The sequence below is a fragment of the Tachyglossus aculeatus genome, chromosome 1, assembly GCF_015852505.1.
Source record: "Tachyglossus aculeatus isolate mTacAcu1 chromosome 1, mTacAcu1.pri, whole genome shotgun sequence".
NCBI lineage: Eukaryota > Metazoa > Chordata > Mammalia > Monotremata > Tachyglossidae > Tachyglossus > Tachyglossus aculeatus.
The window spans coordinates 73,496,598-73,511,455 of NC_052066.1; the positions used below are offsets into that span (position 1 = coordinate 73,496,598).

Consider the following 14,858-nt stretch of genomic DNA (forward strand, 5'->3'; position numbering starts at 1 on the left):
GCCCACAATAAGCCCTCAATAAATATCACTGATTGACAGATGATCATTCTTACATTGTGAGTCTCATGTGGATCAGGGACCATTATGACTTGATTATCCTTCATCTAACTCAAGTGCTTAGTTCAGTGCTGAGCACATAGTAAGTGCTTAACCAATACCACAACTAGTATTACCATAATCATAAGGTCCAGAAAAGCACATTTCCCAATTTTGGCATGTATCCATGTTTTCAGCTTCCGTATCGAAATATTTTTCCACAAACCGTGGATTTTGCTGAGTGTGAAGACTTGCTTTACTACCTACCCTTCTGATTTTGGTTTAGCTTAATGTGAACCTCTGTACCTACAAAAGGAATCTTCCCAAGCGCTTAGTACAGTGCTCTGCACACAGTAAGCGCTCAATAAACATGACTGAATGAATGAATGAATCACATCTTTAGATTCTTTCGTAGGTTTCTTATGCACCTAATGTATAGTGTTCTGTAAATGGAAGGCACTCATTATTGGTACTGAATCATAAACAAGTCAAGAATTTTTGCCTGACATTTTCAGAGTTCAAACTGTAAATAAGATGGGAAATTCCCGGATTAGGCTTGACATAGTGGATGTGTTCTATTGTGCTCTGGGTTCAAATCCCAGCTCCACCACTTCTCAGCTGTGTGACTTTGGGCAAGTCACTTCACTTCTCTGGGCCTCAGTTACCTCATCTGGAAAATGGGGATTAAGACTGTGAGCCCCATGTGGGACAACCTGATCACCTTGTAACCCCCCCAGGGCTTAGAACGTGCTTTGCACAGAGTAAGCACTTAATAAATGCCATTATTATTATTATTATTACTCTCCCAGTGCTTAGTACAGTGCTCTGCACACAGTAAATGCCCAACAAATATGACTGATTGATTGTCAGACACTGTATTATGTGCTGGGGTAAATACAAGCTAATCAGGCTGGACACAGTCCATGTCCCACATAGGGCTCACAGTTTTAATTCCCATTTTACAGATGAGGTAACAAACAGAAGAAAAGTGACTTGCCCAAGATCACGTAGCAGACAAACGGCAGAGCCAGAATTGGAACCCAGGTCTTCTGATTGCCAGGCCCGTGCTCTTTCCCACAAGGCCTTCTTCTTCTCGTGGCCCTGATGAATAGGCCAGTTATTTCACCGACAAAAGTGAAACCTAAAGGTGTGACCTTCCTAAAACCACCCCCATCTCTCTCCAGTCCCAACCTCCCCACTTTATCGACTCTCATTCTTCTCTGCAGCCCTGCAAGACCACCTGCCCCACAATACCATCCTTTCAGACACTTGTCCCCCTCCCTTCTTTCTCCTGACCATCTTCATCTATTCACTCTGTCGCCAATGACTCCTCCAACTCTGCTTTCAAGAACGCTCTCGTATAACCCCTACCCTAAAAAAAGCCTCCAATTACTGCCCCACCTCCCTCCGCCACTGCTTTCCAAACTCCTCGAGTGAGTTTACACCCGCTGCCTCCATTTCCTCTCCTCCAGTTCTCTCTTTATCCTCCGACCACGTGGTTTCCATCTCCTCCACTCCACTAAAACCGTCTCCTCCAAGATCTTCCTTCTTGCCAAACTCAACAGCCTCTATTCCATCTTAATTCTCAATCTCTCAGCTGCCTTTGACAGTGTAGACTACCCCCTTCTCCTGGACTGTGAGCCCACTGTTGGGTAGGGACTGTCTCTATATGTTGCCAATTTGTACTTCCCAAGCGCTTAGTACAGTGTTCTGCACATAGTAAGCCCTCAATAAATACGATTGATGATATATTATCCTACCTTGGCTTCATTGACACTGTCCTCTCCTAGTTCTCTGCCATCTCTTTGGGCAATCCTCCTCCGGGTCTTTTACCAGCTTCTCCTCTACCTCCCAACCCCTGAGGTTCAGTTCTTGGTCTCTTTCTATTCTCCATCTACACCCACTTCCTTGGAGAACTCATTCATTCCTACAGGTTCAAATTCCATCTCGACGCAGATGATTTCCAAATCTACCTCCAGCCCTGACCTCCCTCCTCCTCTGCAAGTCAAGCCTTTCCTCCTGTCTTCAGGCCATCTCTACTTGGATGCCCTGCAGACATCTCCAACCTAAAATGTCCACAGAAAAACTGCTCATCTTCCCAACACAAACCCTCTCCTCCTCATGACTTTCCAACATTGCTGACAACCCCGCCGTCCTCCGGGTCTCAAAAGTCCGCAACTATGCCATTATCCTCGACTCATCTCTCTTTCGATCTACAGATACGGCCAGTCACCAAATGGAGTCAGTTTCATCTTGACAACATCTCTAGAACCACCCCTTCCTCTTCATCCAAACTGCTACCTCGTTGGTAACTTGTACTTCCCAAGCGCTTAGTACAGTGCTCTGCACATAGTAAGCGCTCAATAAATACGATTGAATGAATGAATGAATGGTACAAGCACTTGTCCTATCTTGCCTCGACTACTACCTCAGCCTCCTCGCTGACCTACCTGCTTGCAGCCTTTCCTCCCTCCTGTCCATGCTTCACTCTGCTGCCTGGATTGGTTTTCTAAAATATCGTTCTGTGCATGTATCCCCACTGCTCCAGTGGCTACCTATCCACTTCTGCATCCAGAAGAAATTCCTCAACCACAAATTTAAAGCACTCAATCAGTTCTTCCCTTCCTCCCTATTCCTGCTTACCTCCCACTACAACCCATACGACACACTTCAAACCTTATGCGAATTCCGGCCTGGAACTTTCTTCCCCTTCATGGCTGACAGACCACCATTCTCCCCATCTTCAAAGCACCACTAAAGCATCTTTTCCAGAAAGCTCTCCTCTCTCCACTGTTTCTCTCCTGCCTGCATTTTGCGTTCAAACTGCACGGCAACTTTCAATACCCACCTCGGCCCCAGCCCCACCTTCAGAGACCTTACGTACACATCGTCGTGCTATGTTGTTTCCCAAATCTGTAATTCATTTTGTCTGTTTCCCCCACACTAGACTCTAAGCTCCTTGTGGACATGGATCACGATGACCGACTGTATTGTACTCGCCCAAATGTTTTCTAGACTGTGAGCCCGTTGTAGGGTAGGGACCGCCTCTATATGTTGCCAACTTGTACTTCCCAAGCCCTTAGTACAGTGCTCTGCACACAGTAAGCGCTCAATAAATCCGATTGAATGAATGAATGAATGATACACATTAAGCACTGAATAAATACCCCCGACAGGGAATGTTCTTCAATAATGTTCTTCCTCATTTTCACGACTACCCCGACAATAGAATAAGATCCTTTAACAGGTAAAAAATGTTTCTTTGCTTTTACTTTCCCAGGTGCTTAGTCCAGTACATTACACTCAATAGCTAATTCAATAAACCATCACTACTACTCCCATTACTTACTGGACATGCTGCACAAATATTAACAGATGCACAGCCAACCCTGAGCTACCTCGTTTGGTGAATTTGACCACAAAAAAAACCTATACCCGGTGGTTTTGGAAATGATGTCTGAGTAGTACTTAAAGTAGAGCGTGTAGACGAGTTGTCTACACGCGCTGCCTAGAATTCCTCAACGACAACTCTCTCCTCGACCCCCTCCAGTCTGGCTTCCGTCCCCTTCATTCCACGGAAACTGCCCTCTCAAAGGTCACCAATGACCTCCTGCTTGCCAAATCCAACGGCTCATATTCTGTCCTAATCCTCCTCGACCTCTCAGCTGCCTTTGACACTGTGGACCACCCCCTTCTCCTCAACACGCTATCTGACCTTGGCTTCACAGACTCCGTCCTCTCCTGGTTCTCCTCTTATCTCTCCGGTCGTTCTTTCTCAGTCTCTTTTGCAGGCTCCTCCTCCCCCTCCCATCCCCTTACTGTGGGGGTTCCCCAAGGTTCAGTGCTTGGTCCCCTTCTGTTCTCAATCTACACTCACTCCCTTGGTGACCTCATTCGCTCCCACGGCTTCAACTATCATCTCTACGCTGATGACACCCAGATCTCCATCTCTGCCCCTGCTCTCTCCCCCTCCCTCCAGGCTCGCATCTCCTCCTGCCTTCAGGACATCTCCATCTGGATGTCCGCCCGCCACCTAAAGCTCAACATGTCGAAGACTGAGCTCCTTGTCTTCCCTCCCAAACCTTGCCCTCTCCCTGACTTTCCCATCTCTGTTGACGGCACTACCATCCTTCCCGTCTCACAAGCCCGCAACCTTGGTGTCATCCTCGACTCCGCTCTCTCATTCATCCCTCACATCCAAGCCGTCACCAAAACCTGCCGGTCTCAGCTCCGCAACATTGCCAAGATCCGCCCTTTCCTCTCCACCCCAACCGCTACCCTGCTCATTCAAGCTCTCATCCTATCCCGTCTGGACTACTGCACCAGCCTTCTCTCTGATCTCCCATCCTCATGTCTCTCTCCACTTCAATCCATACTTCATGCTGCTGCCCGGATTATCTTTGTCCAGAAACGCTCTGGACATATTACTCCCCTCCTCAAAAATCTCCAGTGGCTACCGATCAATCTGCGCATCAGGCAGAAACTCCTCACCCTGGGCTTCAAGGCTGTCCATCACCTCGCCCCCTCCTACCTCACCTCCCTTCTCTCCTTCTACTGCCCAGCCCGCACCCTCCGCTCCTCCGCCGCTAATCTCCTCACCGTACCTCGTTCTCGCCTGTCCCGCCATCGACCCCCGGCCCACGTCATCCCCCGGGCCTGGAATGCCCTCTCTCCCTCTGTCCCTCCGCCAAGCTAGCTCTCTTCCTCCCTTCAAGGCCCTGCTGAGAACTCACCTCCTCCAGGAGGCCTTCCCACACTGAGCCCCTTCCTTCCTCTCCCCCTCGTCCCCCCTCCATCCCCCCATCTTACCTCCTTCCCTTCCCCATAGCACCTGTATATATGTATATATGGTTGTACATATTTATTACTCTATTTATTTATTTATTTATTTATTTTACTTGTACATTTCTATCCTATTTTATTTTGTTGGTATGTTTGGTTCTGTTCTCTGTCTCCCCCTTTTAGACTGTGAGCCCACTGTTGGGTAGGGACTCTCTCTATGTGTTGCCAATCTGTACTTCCCAAGCGCTTAGTACAGTGCTCTGCACATAGTAAGCGCCCAATAAATACGATTGATTGATTGATTGATAGAGCTCTTTCATAAAGGACATCAAACAGGTTTCTTTGATCTATTTCATCTTGTTTAATCAAAGCATCTTTTTAGGCTCCCTCAATATTAATTTCTCTAGAGCAGATTAGCACTCATTTTCTCCATACTCTCAGAAGTTGAGAACAAATGACAAATTTCAATAACCAGCTCCTTTGCTCTCCACGATATTTCCCCCCAAAAAGGTCAGTTGTCCCTAGTTGGAAATTACCCATTTCCATCTACAACTGAGATATGTCTCAATTAAAGACAGGATTCTCTACATACTTGGAAAGGTGCACAGAATATTTCTGTTCTAGCTAAAGTCTAATACATCAATGAAGACAAGAAAAGTTTCTCAGGAATATATGTATTCACTGTGACTGTTACGCCAAGAAGAGATTTTACCAGAGGCAGACCAGACACCCCTTATTCATTCATTCAATCATATTTATTGAGCGCTTACAGTGTGCAGAGCACTGTACTAAGTGCTTGGGAAGTACAAGTTGGCAACATATAAAGACAGTCTCTACCCAACGGTGGGGTCACAGTCTAGAAGGGGGAGACAGAGAACAAAACACATTAACAAAATAAAATAAATAGAATAAATATGTACAAATAAAATAGAGTAATAAATACATATAAACATACATACAGGTACTGTGGGGAGGGGAAGGAGGTAATGCGGGAGGATGGGGAGGGAGAGGAGATGGAGAGGAAGGCGGGGGCTCAGTCTGGGAAGGCCTCCTGGAGGAGGTGAGCTCTCAGTAGGGCTTTGAACAAACCCTGTTTGTTTTAAAAGAACTAAGAAAGCAGGATCCGACAGAAGGAATCCTTGTATAAATGATATCTGGTAGGAGAAAAGGGCTATAAAGATATGCTGAAGAGTAATCAACTCAAAAAATTCAACTCAAAAAATCAAGAAGCCACTGCTGAAGGAAGTAGATATACGTCAAATCATAACCATCACCACCACCAACAATTAGTTTGAATTTACCGTGTACAAAGCACTGTACGGTACTAGATCTGCCTCTAGTTGTAAATAATTTTATGTTTTTCTCCACCACTACACTGTAAGCTCCCCGTGGGCAGGAAATGTGTCGCTCTGTCATTCTATACAGCCCAAGTGCCTCATACAGAGCACTGAACCAAGGATCAATACATAATCAAGGATCAAGAATCAATAAATAATAACGATGGCATTTATTAAGCGCTTACTATGTGCAGAGCACTGTTCTAAGCGCTGGGGGGGTTACAAGGTGATCAGGTTGCCCCACGGTGGGGCTCACAGTCTTAATCCCAAATGTTACTACTACTATTAGGTGCCTGGGGAAATCAATCGATCAATCATATTTATTGAGCGCTTACTGTGACTATGTTTAGGAAAGTACAATACAACAGGGGAACAAACACGAAACAAAAGCTGCAAACCCCACCATCAAGGAAATAACATTCTAACTTCACAAATGATGAAGGGCTAGCACTTCCTTTGCTGCCCACTGCCACAAAGAAGACTTTAAAAAAGACATTACAAATGCAATCCAGTCTATGGCTCAAATAATGCTCATAATAATGATGGCATTTGTTAAGCGTTTACTATGTGCCGAGCACTGTTCTAAGCGCTGGGGGAGATACAGGGTTATCAGATAAGCGCTGGGGGAGATACAAGGTTATGAGAAGCAGCGTGGCTCAATGGAAAGAGCCCGGGCTTTGGAGTCCAAAGAATAATAATAATAATAATAATGTTGGCATTTGTTAAGCGCTTACTATGTGCAAAGCACTGTTCTAAGCGCTTGGGGGGATACAAAGTGATCAGGTTGTCCCACATCATCATCATCAATCGTATTTATTGAGCGCTTACTATGTGCAGAGCACTGTACTAAGCGCTTGGGAAGTACAGATTGGCAACATATAGAGACAGTCCCTACCCAACAGTGGGCTCACAGTCTAAAAGGGGGAGACAGAGAACAAAACCAAACAAACAAAATAAAATAAATAGAATAGGTATGTACAAGTAAAATAAATAAATAAATAGAGTAATAAATATGTACAAACATATATACATATATACAGGTGCTGTGGTGAAGGGAAGGAGGTAAGATGGGGGGGATGGATAGGGGGACGAGGGGGAGAGGAAGGAAGGGATGGTGAGGATAACTGTGTGCAGGGCACTGGACTAAGCGCTTGGGAAGTACAAGTCGGCAACACACAGAGACGGCCCCTACTCAACAACGGGCTCACAGTCTACAAGGGGGAGACAGACAACAAAACAAAACATGGAGACAGGTGTCAAGCTATCAGAACAAATAGAATTAAAGCTTGATGCACACCATTAGCAAAATAAATAGAATAGTTAAATATGTACAAGTAAAATAGAGTGATAAATCTGTACAAACATATATACAGGTGCTGTGGGGAGGGGAAGGAGGTAGGGTGGGGGGCATGGGGAGGAGGAGAGGAAAAAAGGAAGCTCAGTCTGGGAAGGCCTCTAAAAATATGCAATGCTTCACGAATTTGCGTGTACGCCCAGCTGGTCCTACAGAAGTAGGGGATGGGGAAGAGAAACGTCTGAAAATCTTTTTGCCTTGGCGGGAACAGTTTGCTTTTCTTTAAAAAAAAAAAAAACTCTCTGTCAATCAGGGATCTTTGTTGAGCAATTACTGTGCGTCTCCCCCTTCTAGACTGTGAGCCCGTTGTTGGGTAGGGACCGTCCCACATGGGGCTCACAGTCTTAATCCCCATTTTACAGATGAGGTAACTGAGGCTCAGAGAAGTTAAGTGACTTGCCCAAGGTCACACAGCAGACATGTGGCAGAGCCGGGATCCGAACCCCTGACCTCTGACTCCAAAGCCCGGGCTCTTTCCACTGAGCCACGCTGCTTCTCAAATCCCAACTCCACCACTTTGGGAAAGTCACTTACCTTCTCTGGGCCTCAGTTACCTCATCTGTAAAATGGGGATAAAGACTGTGAGCCCCCCGTGGGACAACCTGATCACCTTGCAACCTCCCCAGGGCTTAGAACAGTGCTTTGCACACAGTAAGCGCTTAATGAATGCCATTATTATTATTATTATCATTATTAAGTAGATCTGTACAGCTGGTAATACTGCAACCAGGCCACAAATTCCTTCCCTACAAATTGCTATGGGCTTGAAGGACATGGCCTTAATAAATGCTACCATTATCATTATTATTATAATTATTATTATTATAATTATCAGGTTGTCCCATGTGGGGCTCACAGTCTTAATGCTCATATTACAAATGAGGTAACTGAGGCCCAGAGAAGTTAAGTGACTAGCCCAAAGTCACACAGGCTGACAAGTGGCGGAGCCGGGATTAGAACCCATGACCTCCGACTCCCAAGCCCGGGCTCTTTCCACTGAGCCAAGCTGCTTCTCAAATATTTTCCTTAGCCGGGAACATCACCTACCTAGTTACACCAAACTATGTCCCTTCTTCCTTCAATGCCATCCCTAAAAGAGCCATTTCGAGAGACAGTGGCCCTGATTAACCCTTTAAGCAGCGTGGCTCAGTGGAAAGAGCCCGGGCTTGGGAGTCAGAGGTCATGGGTTCGAATCCCAGCTCCAGCACTCGTCCGCTGTGTTACCTTGGGCAAGCCACTTAACTTCCCTGTGCCTCAGTTATCTCATCTGGAAAATGAGGATTAAGACTATGAGCCCCACATGGGACAACCTGATCACCTCGTATCCAGTGCTTCGCACGTAGTAAGCGCTTAATACCATCATTATTATTTTACCTCCTTTGTTCTGCCAATTATCAACCACCTCAGTAATCATGTATTTGACTATTTATTTATCATCAACAGCACTTCCTGAGCATCTCCTGAATCCAGAGCACTGTATTAGGTGCTTGGGAGCAACTTACAGAAGACATGATTCCTGACCTTAAAGATCTTACAATCTAATGGGGAAGAGAAATAGACATACACTGCCAAACATATGACAGGTCAAAGTGAGACCACAGATTGATACGCTAATAGAAACAACTCAACAGTTACCTAGTTAACAAATACACAGATATATAGCGTGGCTCAGTGGAAAGAGCCCGGGCTTTGGAGTCAGAGGTCATGGGTTCAAATCCCGACTCCGCCATTTGTCAGCTGTGCGACTTTGGGCAAGTCGCTTCACTTCTCTGGGCCTCAGTTCCCTCCTCTGTAAACTGGGGATGAAGACTGTGAGCCCCACGTGGGACAACCTGATTACCTTGTACCTACCCCAGTGCTTAGAACAGTGCGTGGCACATAGTAAGCGCTTAATAAATGCCAACATTATTATTATTATTATATATACAGGAGTTGTGAAATGGCCAATGGTCATGTTGCCAACTTGTACTTCCCAAGCGCTTAGTACAGTGCTCTGCACACAGTAAGCACTCAATAAATACGATTGATTGATTGATTCCCAGACTGGGCCCCTTCTGTCCTCTCCCCCTAGTCCCCCTCTCCATCCCCCATCTTACCTCCTCCCCTTCCCCACAGCACCTGTATATATGTTTGTACATCTTTATTACTCTATTTATTTACGTATTTTACTTGTACATATCTATTCTATTTATTTTATTTTGTTAATATGTTTGGTTTTGTTCTCTGTCTCCCCCTTCTAGACTGTGAGCCCACTGTTGGGTAGGGACTGTCTCTCTGTGTTGCCAACTTGTACTTCCCAAGCGCTTAGTACAGTGCCCTGCATACAGTAAGTGCTCAATAAATACGATTGATTGATTGATTGATTGACCAAGATTGGGGAGAATACCCTCTAGACCGTAAACTCATTATGGGCAGGGAAAGTCTGCTAATTATATTGTATTGTAAGCTCCCAAGCGCTTAGTGCAGTACTCTGCACATAAGTCCTCAATTAATAGTGCTGATTGATTGACAGACTGTGAGCCCCATGGGAGAAAGGGACTACATCCAGCCTGATTAACTTCCATCGACCCCAGTGCTCAGAACAGTGCCTGACACATAATAAGGGCTTACCAAATATTTTTTTTAAAATGAAAAAAAAAGGAATATCTTAAGGAAGCTGGCTCCAGGAAGGCTTTGAGAGTGGCTTGGGACAACAACTTGGGGTTTGGATGCTTTCCAAAGAGGGAGGGAAAGCATGAGTTCTGGGCCCCATCTGTAAAATGGGGATTAAGACAGGGAGCCCCACGAGGGACAACCTGATCACCTTGTATCCCCCCAGCACTTAGAATAGTGCTTCGCACATAGTAAGCACTTAACAGATGCCATTATTATTATTATCATTATTATTATTAAAGGCAGGAGAATCACAAAGAAGGTACGCTTAGGAAGACTAAAGAGTGAAAGGAGAGCAGACAGGTATGAGGGTTTTTTTTCTGGAGGGAAGAAACAGGCAGCCGTAAATGCTCAATAAATACGACTGAGGATGGAGGAATTCCTCTAGGAGTCAGATCATCATCATCAATCGTATTTATTGAGCGCTTACTATGTGCACAGCACTGTACTAAGCCCTTGGGAAGTACAAATTGGCAACACATAGAGACAGTCCCTACCCAACAGTGGGCTCACAGTCTAAAAGGGGGAGACAGAGAACAAAACCAAACATACCAACAAAATAAAATAAATAGGATAGAAATGTACAAGTAAAATAAATAAATACATAGAATAATAAATATGTACAACCATATATACATATATACAGGTACTGTGGGGAAGGGAAGGAGGTAAGATGGGGGGATGGAGAGGGGGACGAGGGGGAGAGGAAGGAAGGGGAAGGGGAAGTCAGATGTGACATAGGTGGGGAGTCCAGATCTCACAGGTGTAGAGAAGGTTGGATGGCATTACAGTTTGGTTGGCTGGCTTTCAATCAATCAATCGTATTTATTGAGCGCTTACTCTGTACAGAGCACTGTACTAAGCGCTTGGGAAGTACAAGTTGGCAACAGTTTGGTCTAGGGCCTAATATCACACTGCCACCACACTACATTTGACAGTCCCTCAAAGGACGGGCTGGCCTTTTTATATACATCGAGGCAGGGGTGCCCCTCTCAGGGTCGCACCTGGAGTTCCCAGGACCCTACCAGTCTCGGAAACGGGAGGGAGAGTCAAGCAGAGGCCTACTCACTCCATTCCTAGTTTGGACAGTGGTTAGCGAGTGGAAGGCAATCTGCTACAAGTCAAAACTCACGGGTGCTGGACACAGAGCAGCACGGGAGAAAATCGAGGGCAGAGATTTGGTTATACTGCGCGGAGAATCGAGGGCAGAGATTCGGTTATACTGCGCGGAAGGAGGCAAGGGTAAACCATTTCCGATATTTATCAAGAAAACTCTATGGATCCACTACCGGAACGATGGCAGGAGGAGAGTGGGGCGTTCCGGGAGAGATGTGTCCGTGGTGCCGCTATGTGTCGGAAACGACTCGACATCATCATCATCATCAATCGTATTTATTGAGCGCTTACTATGTGCAGAGCACTGTACTAAGCGCTCGGGAAGTACAAATTGGCAACATATAGAGGCAGTCCCTACCCAACAGTGGGCTCACAGTCTAGAAATGTCCAAAATATCTGTATTATGCATTTTTTTATTCTTGCTGATATTAAGCATTATTAAGGTTCTCACTAATGAGGGTAGGCCTAACTTTCAAGTGACGTAAAAATGAAATATTCAGAATTAAAATATCTGAGTTGATCTGAGAGATTTAGGGCCCTGTTACCGATAAAAAGCCTGGACTACAAAATAAAATTAGTTTCTCTTTTATTCCCGCAAATGCAACTGTTAATGCTAAGGATTTGTTGCCTAAAATCTTCTGAATTAGGAAAATGAATGAAGGTGCTCCCAGTAGCACTTGATTCTAAAAGGGGAGAAAATAGGATAGGGCCCGCTGTTGGGTAGGGACCACAGAGGACAAAACCAAACATACTAACAAAATAAAATAAATGGAATAGATCTGTACAAGTAAGACGAGATTTTGAAGGGGGAAGTAATGTGTTCCAAATAGTGCTTTTTTTAAAAAAGTATGTGAAGAGTGCATAGGTTTGATGCAGAGACACCAGAAAGAAGGTTGCTATAGTAAATCAACCAGATGATGAGGGTTTGAACAAAGATGGTGGCAATTAGGGCAGAACCTTGAAATATCAAAGAGAAAGAAACCAACTGAATTTGGGAGGGGAATGACAGGAAGGGGTCAAAGATGACTAAGGCCAGAAATTTTTGCAACTGCGAGGACGGAGGTGATGTCAACCTAGCTGGCGAGCTTCGCTCCTCCCAAGCCAGGTACTATCTGGGCCCGGTTTTTGTCTTCCTTGCCTTCACAACTTGCTCACCCTCCCCTTTCGCAAACTGTAAACCATGATTGTGGTACTTGTGAATTGCTTACAATGTGCCAAGCACTTTACTTGGTGCAAGGGTAGATATAGACACAGTCCCTTTCCCATCTGGGGGTCACAGTCTACAGGCAAGGGAGAATATGTATCTAATCCCCATTTCATAAATGAGGAAATTGAGGCACGGAGCAGTTCAATAACTTGCCCAAGGTCACACAGGAGGTAAGTCCAGATATGGGATTATTCACTCATTCAATCATACTGAGTGCTTACTGTGGGCAGAGCACTGTACTAAGCGCTTCGGAGAACACAATACACAAATTCGGAATCCAGATTGTCTCAGACCCAGCTGCCAGAGCACTGCTCTCCCAATATTCGAGGCCTTTCTGAAAACTCCGGGCTTTCCCTGACTTAGCTTTCATTCCGCGTTGTCTTTACCTGTTCCCCTTGCTCTTCTCCCCTCCCAGCCCCAGATCGCTTACGTACATATCTGCGATTTTATTTATTTGCATGGATGTCTGTCGCCCCCGTTCTAGACTGTAAGCTTGTAGTGGGCAGGAGACGTGACTGTTTACTGTTTTATAATTATTGTTAATATTATATTGTTATATAATATTATAATATAATCGCATTATTATAACTATTGTATAATTATTACATAATAATGACATTTATTAAGCACTTACTATGTGCAAAGCACTGTTCTAAGCGCTGGGGAGGTTACAAGGCGATCAGGTTGTCCCGCGGGGGGCTCACAGTCTTTAATCCCCATTTTACAGATGAGGGAACTGAGGCCCAGAGAAGTGACTTGCCCAAAGTCACACAGCTGACAGCTGGCGGAGCTGGGATCTGAACCCATGACCCCTGACTCCAAAGCCCGGGCTCTTTCCACTGAGCCACGCTGCTTCTTTCCCAAGCGTTTAGTACAGTGCTCTGTTCACAGTAAGTGCTCAATAAATACACTTGAATGAATGAATGAATCTCCTCATCCTATTCCCCGACCTGCTGACATGCCATCAATCTGGCATCATGAAAAGCACGGGGGCATTCAATCTCTTGCCATCAGACCTTATATGAATCTTTTTTAAACTCTCTTGGCTTCCTCCTGCCTGGGATACATACTGGTCCCTGTCTATCCCACTACAATGCAAATTCCCTCAAAGATCATAGCTACTAATGCTACTAAATGTGCTCAGTACACTGCCCTGCCCAGGGAAAGCATTCAAAAAATACAAACGGATTGATTGGGACATTATGAAGAGAAGATTCAGGAGAGAAAATGAGTGGTTTGAACACATTCAATTTAAGCTTCTTGGAAGTAGCAGGAGACACAACATTGTGAGAGGGCTGAACTAGAGATAGACATTTGAAGAGCTTTCAGTGTAGACTGGTAGCAAAATCCATGTGAGCGGTTAGGCTCTCAGTGAATGAACGTAAACCAAAAGAAGCGACATGGCCTCGTGGATCGAACACAGGCCCGGGAGTCAGAAGAGCCTGGGTAAAATCCCAGCTCCGCCACTTGTCCGCTGTGTTACCTTGGGAAAGTCACTTCACTTCTCTGGGACTCAGTTAACCTCATCTGTGAGCCCCCCATGGGACACGGACTACGTCCGACCTTATTAGCTTTTATCTACCCCAGCGCTTAGTAGAGTGCCCGGGAAATAGTAAGTGCTAAACAAATGGCATTTTTAAAAAAAGACGAAAGAAAAAACGAGGTGGCCCAAAATAGAGTCTTAGCTATAGAAAGGAATTAGAAACTTTGGTAAATGCAGTCTCAGTAGATAAAGGTTGGACTCCGGTTTAGAGGGGGTCTAGGAGAGGGCAGCAAGAAAGAAATTAGAGGCATTAGGTTGACAGATTCCAACTCAGTCCATTATGTTTAGACAGAGGAGAGAAGGGAGATGATGTAGGGGTGTCAAACGATGGTTTGCTTTCAGTGTAGCAGAAATTTCAGAGAGAGGCAGACAGAAGGGAGGGAGTGGTGAAAAAGTCATAAGAGAAGGGACTTGACTCCACCTTCTCTTCCGACCTCCATCTTTTGGTCTCGCCAAATCCCATCGAAGGGAGATGACGTAGTGGTGTCAAACGATGGTTTGCTTTCAGTGTAGCAGAAATTTCAGAGAGAGGCAGACAGAAGAGAGGGAGTGGTGAAAAAGTCGTAAGAGAAGGGACTTGACTCCACCTTCTCTTCCGACCTCCATCTTTGGTCTCACCAAATCCCATCCAAGGGAGATGACGTGGTGTCAAACGATGGCTTGCTTTCAGTGTAGCAGAAATTTCAGAGAGAGGCAGACAGAAGAGAGGGAGTGGTGAAAAGGTCGTAAGAGAAGGGACTTGACTCCACCTTCTCTTCCGACCTCCATCTTTGGTCTCGCCAAATCCCATCAGTCCTCCTACACAACGTTTCCGGGATCCTCCCCTTCCTC

At 45.4% G+C, this 14,858-nt stretch overlaps 1 protein-coding gene and 1 non-coding gene across 4 annotated transcripts in view; one reads left to right on the top strand and one right to left on the bottom strand.

Annotated features, from left to right (window-relative positions):
- WDR33 (WD repeat domain 33) overlaps positions 1-14,858 on the bottom strand; it is a 199,077-nt gene that overhangs the window by 155,568 nt on the left and 28,651 nt on the right. The window lies entirely within an intron of this gene.
- Positions 11,148-11,283, top strand: LOC119934193. Its single transcript, XR_005452877.1, has one exon. It is a non-coding gene; the product is annotated as a small nucleolar RNA SNORA7 (small nucleolar RNA).